The sequence below is a fragment of the Ictidomys tridecemlineatus genome, chromosome 10 (genome assembly GCF_052094955.1).
Source record: "Ictidomys tridecemlineatus isolate mIctTri1 chromosome 10, mIctTri1.hap1, whole genome shotgun sequence".
In the NCBI taxonomy this organism is placed as follows: Eukaryota; Metazoa; Chordata; class Mammalia; order Rodentia; family Sciuridae; genus Ictidomys; species Ictidomys tridecemlineatus.
In genome coordinates, this window is record NC_135486.1 from 132738023 (window position 1) to 132762367 (window position 24345).

The following is a 24345-nucleotide window of genomic DNA, read 5'->3' on the forward strand; positions in this document are numbered from 1 at the left end:
AATGTTCCCTGGTATAGTCCCATGTCCCCAAGAGAAAAATAAATAAAAATGAAAAAAACACATGCAGCATTCAGAGGGAGCTGGGATATATGGGGTGAATGAGCAGCTAAGGAGAGAACGTCGTTTTAACTGGGTTCAAATGTCCAAGTCCAATGAATGAAGTCTCAGAATTCATGCTCATGACCAGAGAGATGCCACCCAAGACCCACACTGGGACACACCTCTTAGAGGAACCGAAGCCCTGGAGAGAGGGCACGGGGCTCTCTCAAAGGGGTTTGGGGAGGAGGTGGAAATGGATACCCAAGAACCAGGGGCAGGCACTGATTTCTGAGGGAAATCAGTCATCCATCAAGTAATTTATTTAATTAATCTAATTAGCATGATGTTTTGACAGGTGCACCTAATGCAGAGCGTCTAACCTGGCCTGATATGCATATGCGCTTATCAGCTTTGGCGGTGAGAACACAAAGCTCTCCCATCGATTCTCAAGAAGACAGCCCATTATTATCCAGATGGTACAACAGAGCTCTTGGACTTGTTACCTGGAGAAACTGTTGAACAAATGACAAGGCAACGGATGCATGAAGGCTCAGAGAACATGGATCAGCAAAATCCACGGTGAACACTCCAAGAGCAGGTTGTGCCCCAGGAGCCCGCATGGGGAAACCACTTGGGGACCTCAGGAGAAAGCCCACTTTGGAAAGAGAGAGGCATTGGGAAATTTGCAAACAGGTTCCAGGCTCAATCTTTGCCCAGGCAGGAGAAAACATGGGTAAGAACTGCAGCAGATGAGCTCTAACACAGCAGCTAACCCATGGCCACAAGGAAATGCCAGGTACCCGGGGCCTCTCACCATGGGCCCAGGCCGCACTGCCGCACCTGATCCTCCCAGCCACCAGGGGGCAGCTACTTATGAAGCTCCTCTTAGAGATGAGAACTCTCTGAGGCTTATGAGGCACAGAACTTGTCCGACTCACACATAACGGAGCTGGCCTCCTGACCCCATCTGACCTCCTGCAAAGACTTTCCCCTCATGGCTGTTATTCCAAACAAAACCCTGCCCTGGGAGTGTGGAAATGAACCCAGTTCACCCCGTCTCTGCAGGGGAACCCTTTAAAGGTGTACAAAAAAACTACAGTGCCCCCTGCAGGACAGGAGGTTAACATCCAAGGGCTAGGGGATGCCTGAGGCCTTTCTGTTGAGAAAATCCGCTCATTTCTATTCCTCTGTCTTCTAGTTCGTTTCCCCCATCTCCATTATCAACATTGAATTTTGTGATCTTATTTTGATCCTGTTTTAATGGCCAAAGTAATACATGTTTATTATAAAACCGTCAAGCATTTGACATCAAGAGCCCCAACCCCCAAGACACTGCTGCTAACAGTTTGGTTCATATCCTTCTGCATTGCTTACTGTGCACATAGGAGCAAACCAAAGTTAACACAATCATATTCGCACCGCAGCAGCAAAACACACACCTGTGCACCCAGCAGCCTTGCCTAGCCTCTGGACCACACACGTGGCTTGACTGTGGATGACTCTCAGAAATGTTGCGATTCACCCCTTAATCTTAGTCGACTTTGTGTTGTTATAACAGAATGCCTGAGACTAGGTACTACATAAAGAAAAGAGATGTGTTTCTTAGAGTTCTGGGGGCTGGAAAGTCCAAGATGGAGGAACTTATTTCTAGTGAGGGCTATTTTTGTCCTATATCATCCCATGGTGGAAGGAGGAAGGGCAAGACAGTACATAAAAGAAAGCAAGAGAGGGCCAAATTCACTCCTGCAATAACCAGCCCACTCCCGTGACAGCAGCATTAACCTGCTCAGGAGGGCAAAGCCCTGGTGACCTGAAGGTCCCACCTCTCAATACTGCTCCATTGGGGGACTGGGTTTCCAACTCATGATCTTTGTGGATGCATTAAAATCACAGTCTTCCCCTACCAGTCAACAAACACTCAAATGCCCTCCATGTGCCAGGGCCCATACCAGGTGCCCAGAATACAGCTGACGACCTGGTAGACACAGCTACCTTTTTAGAGCAGGGCCCTGACCCTGTTCAGTTTTACTTCATAGCATTTTGTACCCTCTAAGATACATTTTTCATATTTTTTAATTGTCCCTCCCCTCCCACTCTCCCAATAGACTCTAAGTCCTTCAAGGACAAGGCTCCTGTGTACTTTGTTTACTGCTGTGTCCCAGTACCCAGAAGGGTGCTGGACACACAGTTGTTCAATAAATATTCTCTGAATAAATGGCTAAACCTGGGGGGGTCCCTCTTTCCAACACCCTTTTTTTTAAAAAACAGAAAGGGTGGAATGGTCACTGGTCAAGGACACTGAGACTCCATGTTGCTGGTTTTCTTCCTTTAAAGCTCTTGCTTGGGGTTGTCTTGTTTTGTTCCCCTGTAGGCCTACACAGCAAGGGACCAGGCATCCCCCGGGACAGCGAGGGCCACACCTGAGGCCAGCCCAAGTCAGCCCAGTACCCTGGAGAGGCCTCCCAACCAGATGCAAAAGTCCTTGATGTGCCGCAGCCTCTACCCTTCTGGGAACAGCATCAGCCTCTTTGGATCTAATTGAAAGATTAAAAGAAACACCCCAACCGGAAGGTCAATTTATAGATCCAACAGTTAAACCAAGCCAGAGCCTGAAGCACAGGGGGCACGAACCTTGTGTTAAATCAAAGACTTAATCCAAGTTAAGCCACCTTGGCTGGGAAGCCGGGGCCGGAGACGCGTAATTAACAGGAGCGCCAGCTGCGCCAGCTGATGGGTCCGCAGCCTGACAGCCTTCTGCCACCTCCAGGCGGCCTTGGGATGCTCACTCCTGGCTGCAGAGATGGTGGAAGGGCTCCTCTCCTGTACCATTCTTCCCAAGGGTCCCTACACACCGGTCCCTGAGGCTTCTTGTTGCTCCTCAAACTAATCAGGGTCACTGCTGTCTCAAGGTCATCTGGACCTGTTCATCGCCCAACCTCCCTTTCAGACTTTGCTCACCTGGCACCTCCCTTACCCTATTTAATCCCATAAACACTTCCCTGGTGTGAAATTGTTCCCTATCTTTCATGCGTTAGAAACTTGGTCCTGAATGCAGTAGAATGTGGAGATGAGGCTTTGGGAGGTGAAGGCTCATGAGCAAAGCCCCAGGAATGGATTAGTCCATTCAAAGCTGTCTAGCATGCTGGCTCTGTCTTGCCATGTGATAACCTTTTCGTGACATGATGCAGCAAGAAGGCCCCCACCATATGCCTTGGACTTCTCAGCCTCCAGAACCGGGAGCTCCAGAAACTTCTATTTTTATACCCAGCTGTGATATTCAGCTACAGCAACAGAGTGGACCGAGACCAGCCTCTCCTCCCTGACTCTTGCTGTGCCATCCTGCCCACACCACCTGACATCCCACAGCACGTTTCACGATTTCACTTACTCCCTCACCCCCCTACTAGTACATATGGGCCCCTTGAAGGCAGGACTTTGTTATTTCACCCCATGTCCCCTTGATCACACCATTGACCATTGGTGACGGAGTCAGTAGACACGGACCCTGGCTCCTCCCTTCTCGTCAGTGTAGAGTGAGGCTGGAGTAAGAAGTGGAGCCCAAATCGCCACCCCTCAGTCACATGCTGGGTTCCTCTGCAACCAGGTATCCTCCCAAAGCTATCCAGGACCCCAGCAAGAGTCACTCACTAGCATAGGCTCAGGTGCGGTTGACAGAGACTTGTTATGGCTACCAAGATGTTCCCCTCTCCCCATCACTCAGGAAATTCCAAGGGTCTGGGACACTCTGTGCCCAGGAATGAGTAGGAACAAGCCCCAAGCATTTACAGCTTACTGTCCCACGGAGGTCATCCCACAGTGATAAGACCGTGGCGTTGAAGACCGTGATCTGAATCCCAGTTCTTCTACGTCACGTCACGGCTGTGACGTTAGATAAGTCACTCACACTGTGAATTTTTTTTCCTAATGTACAGAAATTCATGACTCATTCCACCTGTTCCCAGAGGTTGATGGGCAATGGGGAGATAAGATGAGATGTGGGGGCACTGACTCCAGACCCCAATGCCACCGGGGACTCGTTAGATCAGAGAAGACAGCAATTCCGTGTCCCCTAACACGAGTTGCCCACCTCCTCCATTCCTCCACCCCTCAGGGGCCTGTACCAATGGGCATTTGTTCTTAGTGCTGCCTTCACCTGGCCCCTCGACAGCCCTGATTCTCCACGGGAGGCAACTTCTCCCCACGGGAAAACCGGGAGACCTTTCCATTGTCACAGTTGAGGGTGGCGGCTATTAGTGTCTAGCAGATAGAGGCTGGGGACAGTGCTCCATATCTTGCGGCTCACAGGATAGGCCCCGCCCCGTGACAAATCACCTGCCCAAAATGTCCACAGAGCCAAGGCGGAGAAACATGGCTTTGAGGAATCCAGCAGCTCACACCCTGGACGCCAAACAGAGAGAGGCTAAAATGCAGGTGAGTGCGGGAAATATGATCGCGATATTCCCAGCCAAGTGCACAAAGTTCAAAAAAGACAAGAACTGGCGTGTGGCACACACCAAGCCCCATCCCCTGGTGGGTGGGCGTGCCGGTGTGGCCAGAGCTGCCTGCTGCTCTCATTCAAGGTGACATCCAGGCCCAGTGACCAGCAGGAGGTTCCAACAAAGCTGCCTCAGGGACCCAGGCGCAGAGCCTCACTGCAAGGTGGCGGGAGCAGGGTGTCCTCAGCGGGGACGTGGCCCATCAGAAGTGAGTGAGCATTACAAGTGACGTTTTGGATGTACAAATAGCAATAGAGATGGGCCTTCTAGCCACAGCAAGAGGAGGGGTGAAACTAGCGTAAGATCACCAGCACCATTCCACACGACCTCTGCCTTTTTTTTTTTTTTGGTACCAGGATTGACCTCAGGGGCACTTGACCACTGAGCCCCATCTCCAGCCCTATTTTGTACTTTATTTAGAGACAGGGTCTCACTGAGTTGCTGAGGCTGGCTTTGAACCCACGATCCTCCTGCCTCAGCCTCCCGAGCCACTGGGAGGTGTGTGCCACCGTGCCAAGCCCCAGGACTTCAGCCTCTTTAAAGGGTACATATTGGGAGAATAAATTTACATACTTTAGAAAATTGTCTTGCAATAGTCACTAAAGCTAATGACAGTTTCACTCCTGGAACACTTACCCAAGAGAGATGAAGGCTCGTGTCCCTCCAAAAGACGTGGACAAGTTTCATCCATAGTGGCCTCAAACCGGTAACCGTCATTCATAAACTGAGGTATATCCATCCAGTGGAATACAATGCAGTGATTAAAAAGGAGAAATTACACCCACATGCAGCCTGAGTGAATCTGGTAGACACCATGTTGAGCAAAAGAGGCCAAACTCAAAATAGGACCTACTGCATGATTTCTTTGGCGAAGTTCAAAATCAGCCCAGACTACCAAATAGCTCAGCGTACAACTTCCCCTTGAGAGGTGTAGACTTCATAAGCTAAAAAGGGAGATTCCTACAGTGCTATAAATGATCCGTGTGTGTCAGGCTAAGTGGTGGTTACACACAAGTCTATACGTGTGTGTGTGTGTGTGTGTGTGTGTGTGTGTGTGTGTATAAAACATCCCATTGAACATCTAAGATCTGTGCTCCTTTGTTTTTCTTTTCTCTACCTTTCTAACTGACACATAAAATCATACATATTCACAGGGTACAAAGATATTTTGATACTTGTGAAATATTCAAATCAGGGTAAGCATCTATCTCCTCCAACATTTATGATTTCTTTGCAGTTAAAACATTCAAAATCCTTTCTTGCAGCTTTTTGGAAACATAGACCATTGTGATACAGAGTCACCCGACTGAGGTCTCCTGTCGGACCCTGACTTAGGATCCGGGACCACCCCTTCCCATTTCTCCCCTCTCTGGTCTCCCCACCTGTCCACTCCCAACTTCTAAGAGGACAATTTTCCTGTGCGTTTAAAAAAAAAAGACTGTGTTAACTGAAGTCCAGACTTCCAAGGGGCATTTCCAAAGGACACGGGTTCCGTGGACAACAGCAAGTACGGGCGGGCCTGGGACGCAGAGCGATCGGGGACAGTCATGTGCTGCCCGTGGGAACACAAAATGGCACAGCGCTGTTGGCAAACGGCCCGGCAGTTTCTTACAAAATTCAGCGTGCCATGTGACCCTCTAATCCCACCCCTGAGCCTCCTGAAGAATTAAAACTGTATTCACATGAAAACCTGCACCCAGGCACGCGGTGTTCACAGCAGCTTTATGCAGAATCATCCCAGACTGGAGACGACCCAGATGTCCTTCAGTGAGGGAGTGGATCAATCGCTGTATCGTGGAATATTACTCAGTAATAAAAAGAAACAAACTACTTATTCACAGAACAACCTAGATGAATCCCAGAGGCATAATCCTGAGCGAAAGCAGCCCATCTTAAAAGATGACTGTCTTGGTTGATTCAGACTCCTTTACAAAATGACCATAAACCCAGCAGCTTCTTGTTTTCGTCAGCTTTTTTACTACTTTGACCAAAAAAAAAAAAAAAAAACTGATAAGCACAATTAGAGGAGGAAAAGCTCTGGGGGGGCTTGTGGTCTCAGGGGTCTCAGTCAATAGATGGTCGATGTGATATCCGGGCCCCAGGTGAGACAGGGCGTCGTGGCACAGACGTGTGATGGAGGAGAACAACTCAGGACACGACAGTCAGGAAGAAGAGAGCGCTCTGATCCACAAGGACATAACATGAACACCAACACACCCTCCCAGGGACCCACCCACTCCAGCCGCACCCCACCCACCTGCCTACAGTCACCATCCGGTTGACCCCCTCAGGGGATTAATGCACTGACTGGCTTCAGGATCTCCACCTGTAACCCATGGCATTGTTTCATGCGTGAGGTTTTGGGGGGCACCTCACATCCAAGCCATTCTACTTGTAGGCAACAGAAAGGATCCCCATCGTTGGATCAGAAGTTCAAGATCACCAGTATGGCTGGGATCTGCTCATCTCAAGCCTCTTTCGGGTTGCAGATGGCCAGATTCTCCTCGTTTCCTCGTGTGGCAGGAAGAGCAGCAGAGAGCGCTCTGGGGCCCTTGAACAAGGACCCCAATCCTATGTGAAAGTCTCACCTCCAAACACCATCAAAAGAGGACGATGTTTCAACATCCATGTATTAGTCAGCTTTCTGCTACTGAGACAAAATACCTGAGAGAATGAGCTTGAGAAGAAGAAAGGTTTATTTGGGTTCGTGGCTTCAATCCTGAGGGACACTGAGCCCTGCTACTTGAGCCTGTGGTCATGCCACACACCATGGCAGGGGCCAGGATGAGGAGAGAGGGGAAGGGGTGGGCGGAAGGGCACACCCCAGTGATGTCACTTCCTTCCACAGCTCCTCCCCTTAGAGGCTCCACCACCTCTCCACAGCGCCATAGGCTGGGGACCAACCCTTTAGCCCATGGGCCTTGGGGGGACACTTAGTTAAACCCCAGCCCTGAGCAACATGCTGCTTGGTCCATCCTCCCTCACACTGAGGCTTTGTCTGTGGTCCAAGAGAAAAGGGGAAACGAAACCAAGACGGCTGAGCTGAGCAGGACGCTGGTGTGGCCAGACAGGGCCTTGGTCGTGGGCGCGTGGGTCGGCTCTCCAGCCTGCGGCCTCCTGGAGAGCCTGCCTCCCCTCTGCCCCACGGAGTGGATCCTGGCCACCGGTGACAGAGGCAGGCCAGGTGCCCCCGTCTCCTCCACACCGAGACGACTCCTCTCACCTCTGGCCTGACTGTGTGACAATCAAAACAAACCCAAACTCCCTCAGTAAATGTTTAAAAATAGAGAAGACCCCAAAGGACCGAGGGGCAGAGAACAATCCAGCAGCAGTGACCCTCCCAGCCTCTGCCCCCGCACCAAAGCACCCCAGATGAAAAGGAGAAACGCTCTCATGTGTGCACCGTTTGTGTTTTTTAAAGCTTCAGGCATGAAAGAGTTTTGCTCCCTAATGATGGTTCCCAGACATAGCAGGACCCGCGCCCTGTTTAGCTCGAGAATCGCTTTTGTGTTCATCACAGATTTCCTGCACCTCAAAGGCAGAGGCTCAGCCAGAACAAGAAGCCCGCAGAGACTCAGCAGGGCCCTGATGGTAATTGATCTGGTCCTCGTTGTCTGCTTTTTTTTTTCCTATTATTTAAGCCATGCTACAGTATCACTGGGCAAGTTCCCTACAAAAATGGGTGGATGAGTGGCACGTGGTGGGGGGATGGATGGGGATAAACAGGTGGGTAAGTAGGAAACGGATGGGTAGAGAGACATGGGCAAGGACAGAGACAGACAAGATACAAATAGAGGTCGTTACAAGAGAGAGAGGCTGGGCTCAGTGGCTCATGCCTGTAATCCCAGGAACTCAGGAGGCTGAGGCAGGAGGATTGTGAGTTCAAGGCCAGCCTCAGCAACCGAGTGAGGTCCTGAGCAACTTAGCCAGACCCTGTCTCAAAATAAAACGTGAAAAAAAAAGGGGGCTAGGGATATGACTTGGTGGTTAAGTGCCTCTGGATTTCATCCCTGGTACCAAGTCAATCAGTTAATAAAGATGGAGGTGATGGATCCATTTTTTTCAGCAAGTATTGATTGTCTTCTATTATAGCCCAGCCACCGGTCTAGATGCTGAGGATGTAACAGCTACCCAAACAAACATCCCCTGCCTTCAAGGTGGAGGAGAGACAGACCCTAAACAGGTGTAACATAAGGAATAGACACTGATCATAAGTGCTATGGGAAGGGGGAAAAATCAAAATGGCGGACGTGGTGTTGGCTGGGAAATGTTTCTACTTTAAATCGTAAGGTCACTTGTTGGACAAGTGATTTTTTTTTTGAATAAAGAATTAAGGGAAATGAAGGAATGTGTTTCAGTTCAGGATCACTTCTAAGTGGACTTAACTACCCGAGGAAAAAGAGGCTTGTACCTAAAATGCTGAGACAAGGGGAGATCCCAGAAGTTGGTCTAACACCAACAAGTGTCTGAAGGAGACCCTGGGATCATGAAGATCATTGTGAAGATCTTGGATTATTATCTAGTTCTTTGCAAGATTTGGACTAGGTGAAGCCTAAGAGGGCTGGGGCAGGCTTGGAAGAAACCCCCAGGTGTTACCCAGAAGGACCCACCATGTCCAAGGTAACCAGTGGCTGTAGCAATGCCTGGTGACAAGGACGTGACATAGACATACGGGAAGGTGTGCCTAAGTCAGTACAGGCCAGAGTCACGTCCTCCTCGGTGCTCTCTGTTCAGGATGGCTCGGAGATAGCAACGCGAGGGGGAAAAGATGAATCTCCTCTCGGTAGGTCCCTTGGCTGTCCATGTCTCCCTCTGGTTCTGCCGGATCTGTCCCCATCCATCCATCCATCCATCCATCCTTGATAGATCTGTCCCCATCCATCCATCCATCCATCCATCCTTGATAGATCTGTCCCCATCCATCCATCCATCCATCCATCCTTGATAGATCTGTCCCCATCCATCCATCCATCCATCCTGATAGAACGCATGACTCCAAACGGAATCATCATGCTATTGACCCTGGCCACCGATCCATCCCCTCCCCACACGCACACCTCTTTGTAATGTGACTCTGCTGGACACGAAGGGGTGGCTTCTATTTCTCTACCCTCTCCAGTCTCGACGGCCCACCTGATTTTCAAACAGCCACCAACTTTTAAATCAGCTCTTCAGTTGGATGACAGTGATGTCAACGGTCCCACCTGAACCAGGGCGTGGGGGAGGGGACTTTATATTCATGTCTCTCTTCAGGTGAAGAAACTGAGGCTCAGACGAGACCATCGCCAGCCCCAGATCCCTGAGCTCTAAAGCTAAAACGGGAAGACTCAAAAGTCTGTCCCCCAAAGCCAGCCCCAACACCATGATGAGGCAGGGAAGGGCGTGTTTTAAAGTGGCACTCTCCCAGGTGACAAATGTGCACCCACAGGACTCTGGGAATGGTGCCTACTTAAGGCAGGGGGCCTAGGGCAAGTGGCCAGGGCGGGGTGGCTTCCCTTCCCATCCTTATTGCCCAACATCCTTGCAAACGTCCCTAAATAGTAGGACAGGGACACTCCCAGGGCGGACCCCAGCCTGGTCCTCTGGTGCTCCCGGCCCTGTGCAGGAGGGGCTGGTTAACAGCACTGTCAGGGCGAGACCCAGCTGCTGTTTTCATTTCCCCTTCCTGCAGAGATCCTTAATTACTGGGCTCCACCTGTTGAGTTTCCTTCAACGACGTGTGTGTATTTTAAAGGAGGAAAACAATTCATTAAGAAGCGCCAACATCACCCAGGAGGCAGGGCCCCCGGCTGATGGCTGAGCCCCGCTGCTCCAGCCAGGCAGGAGCACAGGCCCAGGAAGTGCTGCTTGGATCTGACCGCCCGCTGGCAAGCCAGAGAGAGGACCTGCTGCAGGTGGCAGGGAATTGGCCCAGGGACCCTGGGAGGGGCCCCGAGCTCAGTCAGCTTAGGATCACGGCACCAGCAGGCTTTCGGTGCCACCTCCTCAGGACCAAACCGCGCTAGCATTTTATTAAGCCAACGCAACCTTTGCAAGACGCCAGCCTACATTGATTTTGGTCTCAGAAAACAGGCCTTACGGTATTAGAATCCAGGGCTGGGGCCGAGGCTCAGTGGCAGAGCGCTTGCCTCGCCGCACATGTAAGGCACTGGGTTCGGACCTCAGCACCACATAAAAATAAATAAATAAATGAATTCTGATACAGTTGGTCAGGGAGGAAGCTCGTTGCGTACGGGTCTCTTTAAAGCTCCCTCTTCTAAGGGCGACCCCGTTGGGTAGCCAGGGTTGAGCATTTCTCCAGGTCCTGTGGCATTTTGACAGGTTACAAGATGCTTTCTAGGGCTGGGGAGGCAGCTCAGTGGTAGAGCGCTCGCATGAGGCCCTGGGCTCAAGCCCCAGTACCACCAAAAAAAATAAATAAATAAATAAAAATATTTTCTAAAAAAATGGTCCTGGGCCTGATCACCATCTCCCCTGTAGCAGGTCCAGCAGCGCCCGGCACAGACAGCGCCAGGATACGTACAAGGTCACTTCACCCCTGTTTAGTGTCTTCTCGATTATTTAGCCTTATAAATCCACATAGATATATAAACTTTACATAAATGCATAAAAGTGACCAAACGCAGGTGCTGCGTGGGTCAGAGGGAGAGAGAACGGGGGTGCCAGCCGTTTCCTTATGGATATTTGTTCAGTCGCCCCCACTCCCCTCATTCCCATTCCTCCCTGGCCCAAGACCCGCCCCATCAAATCGCTCCAAGATCACTCGGTTCTGTGACCCTCCATGTATTCTCTGTCCCCACTTAATGAGAGAGAGAGAGAGAGAGAGAGAGAGAGATACATGACGGTACAGTCACCCTCTGATTTGCAAATGGGATCCTGTTCTACCGCCAGTTTTCCAGGGGGACATTGGGAGCCCTCCGAGGGCACACGGCGGGCGGTCCTCGAGGGGATGACCATGATGGTCACCCTGTGGATGAGCTCCTCTCTTTGCTCCCACTTCTGCCCATCAGAACAACACAGCGACCAACACGAGGTCAGCTGGCGCTCAGGACCTTCCCTCCCAGACCCACAGCCAAACGCCTGGCAGGCCCCTCCAACAGGGCCGCCGGCTGGCCTGGCAGAAGGGTCGTGAATGACACCAGATCCCATGTGTGAAAGACGTCTCACAGGCCGCAGACGCTCTGTGTCAAAGTCGAGCATCCACGCGGCGGTGGCCAGGTTCTCTGGCCAGTGCGGTGGACAGCCCGCCCGGGCAGAGGGCGGCTCAGTGGCGTCGTTAACAACCCATTGATCCAATCACATTTCTTTCTGTTCCACTTCAGAATTACAATCTCTCGTTCCCCTTGAAAGAGCCCAGATGGATTCCCAATGATCCTCGTAGGAAGAAGTAGCCGCCATCGGGACGTGCTTGATGGACCCCAACGCTCACCCCGCGGCGGCCCGCGATGAATTCATCTGGTGGACATGTCAGACCTCGCTCCTCCGTGGGAACCTGCCGTTTTCTCCAGCCTCTCAGTTTTTGCTGGCGAGATTCGGGGACGCAGCCGGACTTGGGTCGGCCCCAGGGACCTCCCGGTGCTGCCCCCAGCCCTGTGTTCCTGGCCTGTAGTAGCTACTCAATAAATAACTGTCAAATTGAAAAAAACCCCGGGGGATTGTGGACTGGGGCTCACGGCAGAGCCGTCTGGCGGAAGAAGTGGAATTTATCCAAATCATCTCTTTGCAGGATGGGCCAGAACGGGAGCCAGAATCTGAATCTCAACGTGACGCGTAAAATAGGCAGCAGGGTAGGATCAAGCCAAGATGCTGGGGGAAAGCTGAGGGCAAATCAGAGGAAAGACACACGTCCTAAATCCGTGACGGGAGACCAAGTGGCGCTCATTCACTCACCAGCGACTGTGTGCTGGAGGCCTGCTGTACCTACGCCAGGCGTGGGGGTAAGTTCAGGGACGTGGTGTGGAGAAGTCACGATTTCAGCCCTCGGTGGCTCCTGGTCTTGTGAGCACCCGTCATAACTGAGCCATGACAAGACACGCTCGAGCCACGGCCCAGGAGTTGAGAAAACATCACATCCCTCTCATTTTCTCATTTTCTCCAGAAAACCATTCCCTAAGTCCCCAGACAAGAGCCCTTGTGTCCCCCTCTGCCATGATCCTCAAACCCTAAATTTTACCCTCCATCCCATCTCTCTCTCCATCCATCTGAGGGAAGAGCTTTGGCACAGAAACAATCTGCTATTTCCTCACCTGTCACCTGGGTAGAGCGTCTGGTATGTAGTAGGTGCTTACTCAGTGTCTATTAAAGGAATCATGTGTCTGTGAACCGTTGCCTCCGTGAGATTTGGGGCCAACCTCTCCCTGCATCCCGCCATTCTCCAGAGGCCAGATCGCGGCCTCAGCATCCAGCAGGCTGCACGCCCCCCCCCAACATCCTGCCGGCATCCCCCCTTCTTTCCATCACCAGGGTGCGAGTCCATCTCACATTCACGGTCCCTCCCACCTGTTCCACCCATCTGTCGGACGGTCACTCTCTGCCACTTCAGAGCGACAGGGAGTTCTCTCTTCCTTTCCTCTGGGAAGCCCAGGGAAATTACCTCTGATGGATGTGATTTCTTCTTGGGGTCCTAAGGACAAAATGACAGCCAAACCCAGCCCCGGGTCACAACCCACTAGGAAGAGATCTGCTCAGCCTTTGTCTGCCAACCGCAGCAAAAAAAAAAAAAAATCTTGCCTAACCAGGACTTGGAACTGTCCGAATTTTTTTTTTTTTTTGATGGTTAGCAGAGGAATAAAACCGAGAATCCCATTTATTTACTTCTTCTCTTATCACTTGAGAAAAGGGAACGTCTGGGTGAGCCTGTGTTGCTGCCCACTGTCCTTAAATTCCCCCAAAGAAATCGAGTCTCTCTGGGAAAGAGGAGCCTCTCCCAAGGCCTGAGAATTCGTATTCTGGGACTGAAGTCGGTGCCAGAAGTTAGGCAGAGATCCTCGGCCTGAGGATTTTTAGAGACGTCTTCTCTGTCGCTCCTATTCCTTGTCCTGAGAGTCCGTCCTGATTATCTGAGGTCCCTGGTTCTTGAAGTCCAGCTCAAATAAGTCGCACTGGATCCTGAGTAATGGGATCTTCCGACAGCCACAGCTCTAGGTTAAGTGAACGTCTCGGGTTCTCTCTGTTGGATGAGTACCCCGCGGTCTCCCAGGCATCTTGGATCCTCTGTGCCACTCCCTCTAAATCACACCAAATCCCGCCTCGGTACCTTCCCAGGGTCTATGGCACCGTGGGGAAAGAGAGACCTTTCCTGCCGTGCAGCTCACAGACGCTTACCGTCTAGGGGAGGAAGCCGCCCACAGAAGGGTAATTGGATGGACAAGGGGAAGATGTTTCGAAGAAAGCCAATGTTAGATTCCTGAGTGCTGAGTCTGTGCCAGGCACGGGATTAAGAACTCACTTTTCACTCTCTGAGGCCCTACACAACCCAGCCCCCTCTTCCTACCTCAGGGCCTTTACACGTGCCTCTCCCTCTGCCAGGAATGCTCTTTCCTAGGTGCCTGCATGACTCATCCTGACATGCCTTATGTCTCCAGGGTCAATCCAGAGAGGTCCTCCCTCGCTGAGCTGCCCATTTCCCGCACCCACACATTCTCCATCAGGTTCCTTTATTGTCGTTTCTGCAGAACGCGCCACCATTTTAAATAGTCTGAATCGCTGTCTGTCTCCCAGGAATATTGCTCAGGGAGAGCAAGCAGCCTTGATCTGCCTACCATGACACCAGCTTGCCCGTCCATCCTCCCGTTGATAGAAGTTCAATCAATATTTCCACAACTTTCTCTCTGAATCCTCCCCAAATAAAAATTGCCGCCATCTCCCCTTGCACATAAGGAAGTTGAGCGGGTGAGGCAGCTCCCCCGGTTTGCACAGGGAGCAGATGGGGGGTCAGGGTCCTGACCGAGCCTCCCTCCAGAGCCCATTCCCCATCCCTGCTCAACGCTGAGTGGGAAGAGATGACGCTTAATCGATTGTTGTCTGACTCCTGCTAATGAGAGATGCCTGAGCAGCTGTGACTGGAAAGATCTTTTCTGAGCCCGCAGTGGTGAGTGCGTCACACCAGCGGACGCGACTTTGAAATCCAATGCTGCCATGTCGGCGATGACCAGAAACGAAGAGAATTTTGGGAAAGCACCAGTTTCTGGGCTTCCCTGAGGCACCCGCCTCTTTGGGATCCTCCCAATAAGCAGATGAGGATCCGGTAGCAGAATGGGGGCTGCAGCGTCCGTCTGTCTGTCTAGGATGGTGGGAGAGGATGGATGGGGTGAATCCTGTATCGGATGAGGACCATGGGTCCCCACACCTTCTCGCCAAAGCGGCCACCCGCCCAGCACAGAAGCCAGCGCTCGGAGATCATGAAAGCAGCCCTGCGTCCCACCACGGCCATCCTTCCGGGACCTGCTCCCTTTATTCACTCAAGAACTTAGGTCCTTGTCCCCGTTTCTGTTAGTCTCCACCCCAGCCTCCACCTGGAGCTACATCTCCTCTCCAGTTGAGAGCCCAAGCCCCTTCCCATGAAGCACTTCACTTTTTAAATCTTGATCCTTAGGATTCCCCGAAAGAGATACCTGCTTGCCACAGGGCGTCTCCATCACCCTGGACGTGACCGACGACAGCAGCAGGGGGCAATTTGCTCCAACCCAGTCCCAAAGCCCCAACGCAAGAAGGTTCAGAGGAGAAATGACGGGTTGTGAGAGCCTTCACCCCGTCAGCAGTCTGATCCCCTGATAGGGACCCACTGAGTGGGAACAGGAGGGGTGGGTGTGGCTGGAGGAGGTGGGCGCTGGGGCGTGGCTTTGGGGTGTGTATCTGACGAGTCTGTGAGCTGCCTCCCGCTGCCACACACTCCACCGTGATGCTCAGCCTCAGCCGAGCCCCGAGAAATGGAGCCGGCCTTCTGTGGACGGAGACCTCTGAACCCGTGAGCCCTCAAATAAATCTCTCCCCTCGACAGTTTTTCCGGTCAGAGCCTTCACTCACAGCAGTGAAAAAAGCCAACTAAAACACAGCACGTGCGCCCTGAGCAGATCCCAAACTTGCCAGCACTTTGATCTTGGACTTTCCAGAACTATAAAGAATAGACTTTTGTTATTTATAAACGACCCCAATGGCGGTATTTTGTCATAGCTCTTGAGATGGACCACGGCACCACCCCGGTTCCACTTAAAATCATCTGTTAACCTCACAATATCTACTCTACCGAAAATACTATTCCCCCGCCCAGAAGAGAAGACCTTTATGGAGGTGACCCAGCAACGGGGATGTGCTTCCAGCTCTTGGGGCTCCAAGAACCAAGGCAGAAATTACCATCCAAAGGCAAAACTTGGGCCAGATCTTTATTCCTGTTTTTCCTTACTTTAAGCCTTTTTTTATGAAGAGAGTCATAATGTTCCTCCATCTGCATGACACTTTCCATCTTTAAACATTAACTAATTAATTGACTGAAGTGGTACCTCGGGAGCGTTTATCATCTCTCCCATTAGCCAGAGAGCCGGGAAGCCGTCTAGAAAAGCTGCCTAAAGCTCAGCGGAGACTTCATCTTTCCGCTTCCCTTCCCTGAAATGTTTTTTGTGTGTGTGTCTCTGTGTCTGAATGTGTGTGTCCTAGAGGAGAAAAAAAAAATAAAGAAAAAATGAAATAAAATAAAAAGAGAGGATTTGACTCCCACCAACTGCTATTAAAAATAAATAAATAAAGACTACCTCTGGGAGACATGGGATTTCAATGGTGAAATAATCAGTCTTGGAAATGATCCTGTCCTCTAGGAAAAGAAAAAAAATAAATAAGTGGTTTAACAGCAATTGCCCTTCAAAACAATTACTAATTATAATGTCTATAAAGAAGAACGCCCTGGAGACCACCACTCCTCACGCAGCCAGGCAGATCTATAGGAAGGGATTAGCGGGCACGTCGGAAATCAGACCAGAGCGCTCTTGGGACCCCGCCAGAAGAGGGGTGGGCTCCAACTGGCTGATGTGCCTGGATTCAGAGCTTCGGGGGAGGGGGGGCTCGGCCCCTGGGGCAGGCCTTTCTCGGCAAATTGGCAAGATCAGTGCAGCAAGTCAGGCCAGGACCCTTGGGAGAGGAGGACCCCTGTGTTCTGCCCAACCTCCCTTCCTCTCCACGGTCCCAGCCGTGTCCCCAGCCTCTTACCCTCCACCTCCAGCAGGTGGCGCAGTGCCCAGGACCGGTGCCTCCCCTCACTGTGGTCCTGCAGCTGACCAAGATGTCCAGGAAGGGGGACACCAAGTCCCGGAGGCCTTGAGTGTCAGATCCCCTCTGTCTGAAACAAAACGTGAGTCGGGGGAAGGTTTGGAGGAAAGGGGTCGAGGAGGCAGGGTGGGGTTGCTGTAGACAGACAGAGGGAAGCGTTCTGGCTTCAGACTCTCCATATCTCCCCTCTACAGACCCTGATGGGATCACCTCAGCTCTCGGATCCTCGGACCTGGGATCCTCCTCTGTAAAACGAACCAGGAAACGAGGCCTCCTCCGTCGATGAAGGAAGGAAGGAAGGGGGCACAGGATGCCTGCCGTCTCCGCACCGTGCACCACAGACGGCTGCAGACAAACAGAAGGGATTCACCAGCAGGTGCAAAGTGAGCTGGAAAGGCCCGAGGATTTGGTTCTCACCAGGACGACTTCCCTGGTCCCCCAAGTCCCCCTGTCTGTGCTACGAAGGGGAAAATGGCCACCACTGCGACCCAGCCCAACCGTGGACAGTGTTTCCCGCCTTCCCCCCTCCCCCAGCTCAGTTCTGCACTCAGGCTCACAGCAGCGAGGGACAGTGGTGCACACCGAGATCCCAGCTACTCGGGAGGCTGAGGCAGGAAGATCGTGAGCTCATGAGCTGGGTTCTCGGTAAACACTGGTTTCCTTTCTCTTTCCAAAAACTCTGCTCTAGGCTCCTCTGGCGAATCATTCTAAGAGCACAGAAGAAAGAAACCGGGAAGGAGAGAACGGATCTTCCTGTTATCCGGGAGGTGCATGGAGCCTCTGCCATTCCGCAACCTGACCAAACTCAGAGTCCTCCTCCTGGCTCAAAGCATCCCCGACCTCCACAGAAAGATGAGCTCGTTTTAAAGAGAGTCTCCGGGTTTTACTCTTGGCAAACAACATTTTTCAAAGGGTCCTCCCTTGGGATAATTACATTTACTTCATTGATTGAGCCACCCTGGGGCGACGGGTTGGGGGGATGGGAGAGACCAGGCAGATGTGATTCTTCAGAGAGTTAATGGTCTGGGGCAGGAAAATTGTACAAAACTTATGACGAATTATGATAAAAGCTAGGAGACCGGGGTGCCATGAGGCAGAATAAATTAAGGTGAATCTGATTCTGTTCGGGGAGCCAGGAAAAAATGTCCCCGAGGAAAGAATGTCTACACGGAGACCTGAAGGATGCATAAAAATTAACCAAGGAAAGAGCAGGAGAGAAGAGCCAGTGGGCAGAGCCCGGCGTGGGCTAGGCCTTCCAGAAGCCAAGAGAATCCCAGCCTGGCTGGAGCATGGTGGAGGGAGGGAGCAGGAGTCCCTGGGCTTCACAATCCCAGCCTGCGGTCTGGGTGACCTTTTCCCTGAGGTTGGAATCTGCAGGTTTGGCAAGTAGCATTTCACGGAAAGGACGCCCTGGGGCAATGTGGGTCTACCTGGCTGCCCATCAGTTGTCCCCTCTGCAGAGATGAACCACGTGAGCCTTAGGTGAACTAGTGCTTGGAGGAGGGGATGTGACACCGTCCTCATCTTCAGTGTCCAGCATGCCACTCCTGAGAGCCCCATCAGCGCTTCCCCATCCACATCCCCTCTCAGAGACCCTCCCCAGCCCACGCCTAGCAGAGGCGCCCACCCAGCCTCAGCCCAAGGAACTACAGTGGATAACGGTCTCCATCGGGCCAATCAGGTTCGCACACCCCCCAGGGGACCTGGTCTGAGGGTGTCAGCAGCTGGAGCTATAAGATCATGGAGGTGGAGGACCAGGAGAAAACTTGGGATCCTGATGGCAGATGCAGAGAGGAGAATGGAGCACATGTGCAGAGAGAGAGAGAGAGAGAGAGAGAGAGAGAGAGAGAGACACGCACGCAGGAGCTGATTAACAACCCTGCCCTCCCGCCCGCCCCCCCAGGGTCCAGCTGCACCTGTTGGATTTCTGGAGAACCTTCTGGGTCCTGACCGTGGGTGAGACTCCCTGTTCACGTCAGTTTCTTTGCATGAGTCTTTGCTCCTTGCAATTAAACAATCACGGCCTAAGAGACTCCTCCGAATGAGACCTGAGGCTACCTGGATCAGACCTGAAAGGCAACGTCATCTCGCTAGCAGGGAGTCAGTCACGTCCACCGCTGTGCCCGCCGCCATCTCAAGGCCCTGGCACAGCCCAGGTCCTCCGCACAGAAAGCTCTTCTGCCCACCGCTTTTTGCAGATGGGAGCCCCTTCCCATGCCGAACCCTGAAGTCTCCCTAAGGTAGACCCCAGCCTCCAGCTGTGAATCACAGGTTTAACCCAGCTGGCCGTAGCTCTCCATCGCTTGCCATAGCTCTCCATCGCTTGCCATCTGTCCAGTGGCTCCCACCATATCCAGGACCAATCCTCGCCCCTCCATTTCCTTCCCTCCACACTCCCTAGGACCTCCCTGCGGGCTTTGCTTCCCAGAGCAAATCCGTTCATTGCATGCCTTTTTTTGGGAGGGGTGGGGCACATATTTTTTTTTAAATATTGGAGTAAATGAAAGTAAGTCAATCAGATCAAAAACAACTGAGATGTCGGTCGGTCCCAGCAGTGCTTTTATAAGGAGCGTATTTGGGTAATATCGATTCACCTTTTTCTACCCTTTAAAAATTTAAACACCTTCCCTCATTTGCTTTCTTTACTTTAGAATTTTCGGCAACCGACTTTCTTTTATGCACAGACCTCGCCTTCACTGGGAAGCTGATCAATAAGAAATTATATTTTTGCCAAGCTATTTCAAAGCAACGTAACCAACGTGTTTCTCTCCCATTCGTGGCGCTGTTGATGGCCGAGTGGAAACGGCTGGGACGGGGTCGCCACGCGGCCTTCCCGAGCCCTGGTTTCCCTAGACAGCACCGCTGGCCCCTTTCTCTACCGAGGTCCCCTTTCTCGGTCACGGGCCCCTCTGTCCCCCACAATCCTTTCTCCCAACATCATTGTTTCTGAGGAAGCTTGTGTTCGAGCATCAGCCCCAGATTTTAAAATGAAGCTGAGCCGGGCCCGCGCCCCCCCTGCAGACGTGAGGGGACAGCAGGGCTGACATTAGCACCCGAGCTCAGGCCGACGTCCGCAGCCACTACATCCTCTCTGAGTTTTTTATGTTGGCAGTGATCACTCTGATCTTGGTGAAGCTCACCCACCTCGTGCGTGGCCCCTAACCTGGAGTCTCCCTTTCACAAAATGTCACCTTGTACCGAACCAGAAAATCTAAATGAAAAGGAAGTTTCAAGAGGAACCAAGCGGCCATCTGCTCAACCGACTTGAAATACCACCGGGGTGAGGCTTCGAGGCACAGGGACAGTTGTGGGTCTGTTTTGTGGACACCCGTAGGTGGCTGGAGAGGAGGGCCAGGCTTCCTAAGGCAGAGTGGGTGGAGCGATGAGCGGCCCTGGCCCCTGCCTGTCACTGGCGCTTGGTAACACGGGGTGACCGACGGGCTGCCAGCCTGGATCAGGCGAGGGGTTTGCTGCTGCGACCACGAGTCTGGTGCTCTGTGAAGCTGTGCGGATCCTCTACTGGAAGGGAGATGTCGGTGCCCCTGGGGAAGTGGCTTCAGCCAGGGGGGGTGGATCGCTGAATCAAGGGCACGTCAGCAGCAAGCGGACCCCTCCCCACAGAGCAGCAAGTCCTGTGGCCACGCCACCCAGAAGGACCAAAAGTCCATTCACGACTCTCCACACGGAGCCCAGAGTGAGCGAGACCTGTCCCCAGGGCCCCAGTCCTGGGCGCCCTAGTGATATCCCGCCCCTGCCCCGTGCAGATGGTGGGACAGACGTGGCCACATGCCAACGAGGACTGTGCGCTGGGGAGCGTGACCTGGCCACTCCATCCTGAGAACAGGGACGGGGGGAAGGAGTCGGTGTACGTATCGCTCCACAAAGTGACTGAGCCCCTGCTCCGCCTGGAGCCGTCGAGGCTCGGGGTGCGAACAAGAGCCCCACGCTCCTGGGGCGCTCGGACCTCCAGGGGACGGTCAAGAGCGGCAGGTGAGGGCACTGGGTTGAGCCTGGAACTTTCTAGGTCTCCGCTCTGGCAGAGGTGAGTGCGTGAGCAGAGCGATTCCCAGGTCCGCTGGCCTCTTCCACGCCACCTGCCATAGAAGCCGAGTCCCGGGGAAGGCATGGAATGGACATGTGGCCTTCGCTGTCCTGGAGGAGGGACACCCCAGCCTGGCACCGTGCCTACAGCCACCTTCCCTGGCACAGAGCCCCCCGTGGACCCCAGAACCTGCCTGGCCTTGGCACAAGCCTGCTACGGCCACGTCCTCTCCCCTCCTCCCTCCTCCCGGACAGTCCTCCTCACACCTCGGGAGTCAGCTCCCCCAGGAAGCTCCCCTGAATGCACAGACGGGTCAGCGCCTCGCTTCTGTGCACCCCAAGACCCCCGGGGCTCACCTGTGCCAGGAAACTGACCTCTGAGAAAGGAAATCAGTTCCCGGAAGCCAGGGAACGGGGTAAGTAGGATGGCGGGATGACGGGAAAGGAAACAGGAGCCTGCAGGGAGTGGACAGGGGTGTCCCCGGGGCCAAGCCACAGTAGTGCCGACTGCCACAGGAAAGGGACAGTCAGTCAGAGACATATGGTGAGGTGCGGAAGACAGCATTACAAACGCCCAGTTCGTTACAATGTTTCGCTGCCACTTATTTTTCTCACTTTTAGAAACATATCTGATTATTACAACTACGAAGTAAGGAGGAGGCATCCATCTGATCGAAGAAGAAACCAAGATACTCAGAGACATCAGGTGAGCTGCCCAAGGTCACACAGCACGAAGATGCCAGGGCAGCAGAGCGGAGTGGTTAAGATCAGCCAAACAGCTCTCCACCCCCGGCCCCGAGACCCTGCCCAAGAACTTGACTTCTCTACCTTCTCCACTCCATAAAGAGGAGTCAAAATGTCCACTTGGCAGAGTCACTGGGTGACCTCAGCTGGTCTTCAGTGCCCGTGACAACAAACCCATTTGTCACCTGTTGTCCTGGCATCATCCGCAAAACTCCGTGGGTGGAACTCGGCGCCCAGAGGGCTCCAGCAACCCCAGAGCTCCCTGTGAAACGCAGCCGGCAACAGAGGTCTGGAACCCAGGGTTCCAGTGCCCGTCCCCTCCCTAAAGAAGCCACCGGCTCCCCCTTTCCTGTCTACGATGGCAGGAAACCCTGCCGGGGGCTGGCCTCCTGCAACGGTTGGGGAACTAATTAGCTGTGCCTTCCCCAAAGGCCAGAGTTGGCTGCTGAGATATTTAAAGCGCTTCTTACGGCTCAAAGTAAATATCACAATGGAGATGTCACAACAGCCGTGGGTTCTCACAGTGACACGGGGAGGAGGGGACGGTCACAGGTGTAAAGGGATCCATCAGAAACCATCTCCAGGTAGCACCTCTGGGGTCTGGTCCCATGACAGTCAGGTTGCTTCGAGGTTCTTTAAGATTTTTTTTTTTTTTTGATAAGTCTGTTTGCCTCCTTGGAGGCCTTGAGGGGGCTGTCATTAGCAGGAATGAAGAACTGTTCTCAAAAAGGAGGAAAAAACCACACACACACACACACACACACACACACACACTTGCATTTTTTTTAAAAACATCAGTTTTCATTTCCAGCCACGTCTACGTGAGTCTCATGCAGTTTCCAAGGGCTCGTAATGAGCAGATTCCTCCCGCTATGGGGCGGATTGGGCGCCCAGGGGACCCGGCGTTCTGGGTGGGGTGGTGGAGGGGTTTCTTGTCTTCCGCATCCTCTCAGCAACTCACTGAGGCAGGACTCATGGGCCCCACTCCACAGAGGGAGCCATGGAGACCTGGGGGCCCTGCCTGCCGCCCGGAGGTGGACGGAACACAGACAGGATTCGTTTTTCTTTGCTGCGCATCCCCTGGGTTCTCCACCCCGTCCGGGCTGAGCACCGGCGTCATCAGGCAAGGCAGCAAACGCAGTCTTACGAACTGGAGTTCGGGGCTGGTATAGAGCCAGGAAGGAGAAAGCTCCCAGAGCAGCAGTTCTGATGGTTCCCCTGCCCCTGGCCGACCTGGAGAAGCCCCTTGCCCACGGCCATCCCTGCCCTCTCGGCCATCACTTCTATTGCCCAGATCCATCTCATGCCACCGTGCCTTGGCAAACACTGTTCTTTCTCCCAAATTCTCTTCCTCCACCATCAGCCTGGTGAGCTCCTCTTCACCCTTCAAAACCCGGCTGGAACAGCATCCTTAGGAAGAAGCCCTTCATCCCTCGCTACCCCAGCACCCTGCGGAACTCCTGCTAGCCCTCTCCCCCCCCCACACAGGCTTCTGTTGGTATAATTATCACAATGCCTGGGGGTCTGTTCCCGGGGTTGGGAGGCGGGTGGGACTGCTGCAGGGACTGCCCACGCCCAGCCCAGGGCCTGAGTCATAACCAGCACCTGATTGAACTGAATTGAAAAGGAGACCTGGAAGGAAGGAGAGCTGTGAGCGTCTGCTACTGTGCCGCCAGCCACGCCACGCTTTCCTAGGACAGATGACAGGCCTGGCCCAGGGGCAAGACGGCCGCACGGGGGATGGATGCCTCCTGGACATCGCCAGGCGTCTCATCTGATAAATCCTGGCCTTGCCGACAATTTCATCTTTCAGAAGACAGAGGAGGTGACAGAGGAGTCGGTTACTCGGCACTCAATCCTGCAACTGGGAAACACCAGGGGAGGAGGAAGCGGTGGAACGCGCGGGAGAAAAAAATAATAAGGGTACGTGCGGAATCTTAATGACAGTGCGAGGAAATGAGCCTTCGTTAAACACCTGCTGGATGCTACCTGCTTTGCATATGTTACTACATTTGATTCTCCCGTGCATACCCCTAGGAAGGTGGGAGTAAATGGCTTCAAACTGGAAAATACAGAAAGGTCAAGTAACTTGTACAAAGCTACAGGTCTGTCTGTCTGCAGACCTCAAGTTGCAACCTCCCACCGTGCCGCTGGGCAAAAGCAGGGCAATTGCCCAGCTGACAGCCTGGACTTGATGCAAAAGTAAGGGTAATAAGTATGGGTCAGGTAGTGCTTCAGTAACAAAACACACTCTCCAAAAATCACAGTGATATGATATAGCGGAAGTTTTCCTCTGAGCCCCAGCAGTTTTCTGAGACTTGCAGCCACCAACCTGCATGTGCTGACTCTGGGGGCTCCCCTCCAGCTCATGAGCCTCCATCTCAATGGATGCTTCAGGGGCTGGAGACATAGCTCAGTTGGTAGAGTCTTGCCTTGCATGCACAAGGTCCTATGTTCCATCCCCAGCACCACCAAAAAAAAAAAAAAGTCAGTGGTTGCTTCAGGGATAGCTTCAGCCAGAGAAAAAAGCCCCACAGAATCTCAACACCTGTGGTTTAATGCTGAGCACCAAAACTCCGACCACAGCCACTTTAGGAGTGGAGAAAGAGAGCTTCCATATGCCACAAGGAGTGCTTGCCCAACAGACCCTGCCTCTGCATCCTACCAACAGAGAGAGGAGAAAACGTGAAAATAAAAATTGACAAGCACATAGAAAAGCCCCCATAGAGCAGGGGGGATTTGAACATGGGAGGTGATCTTACAAACA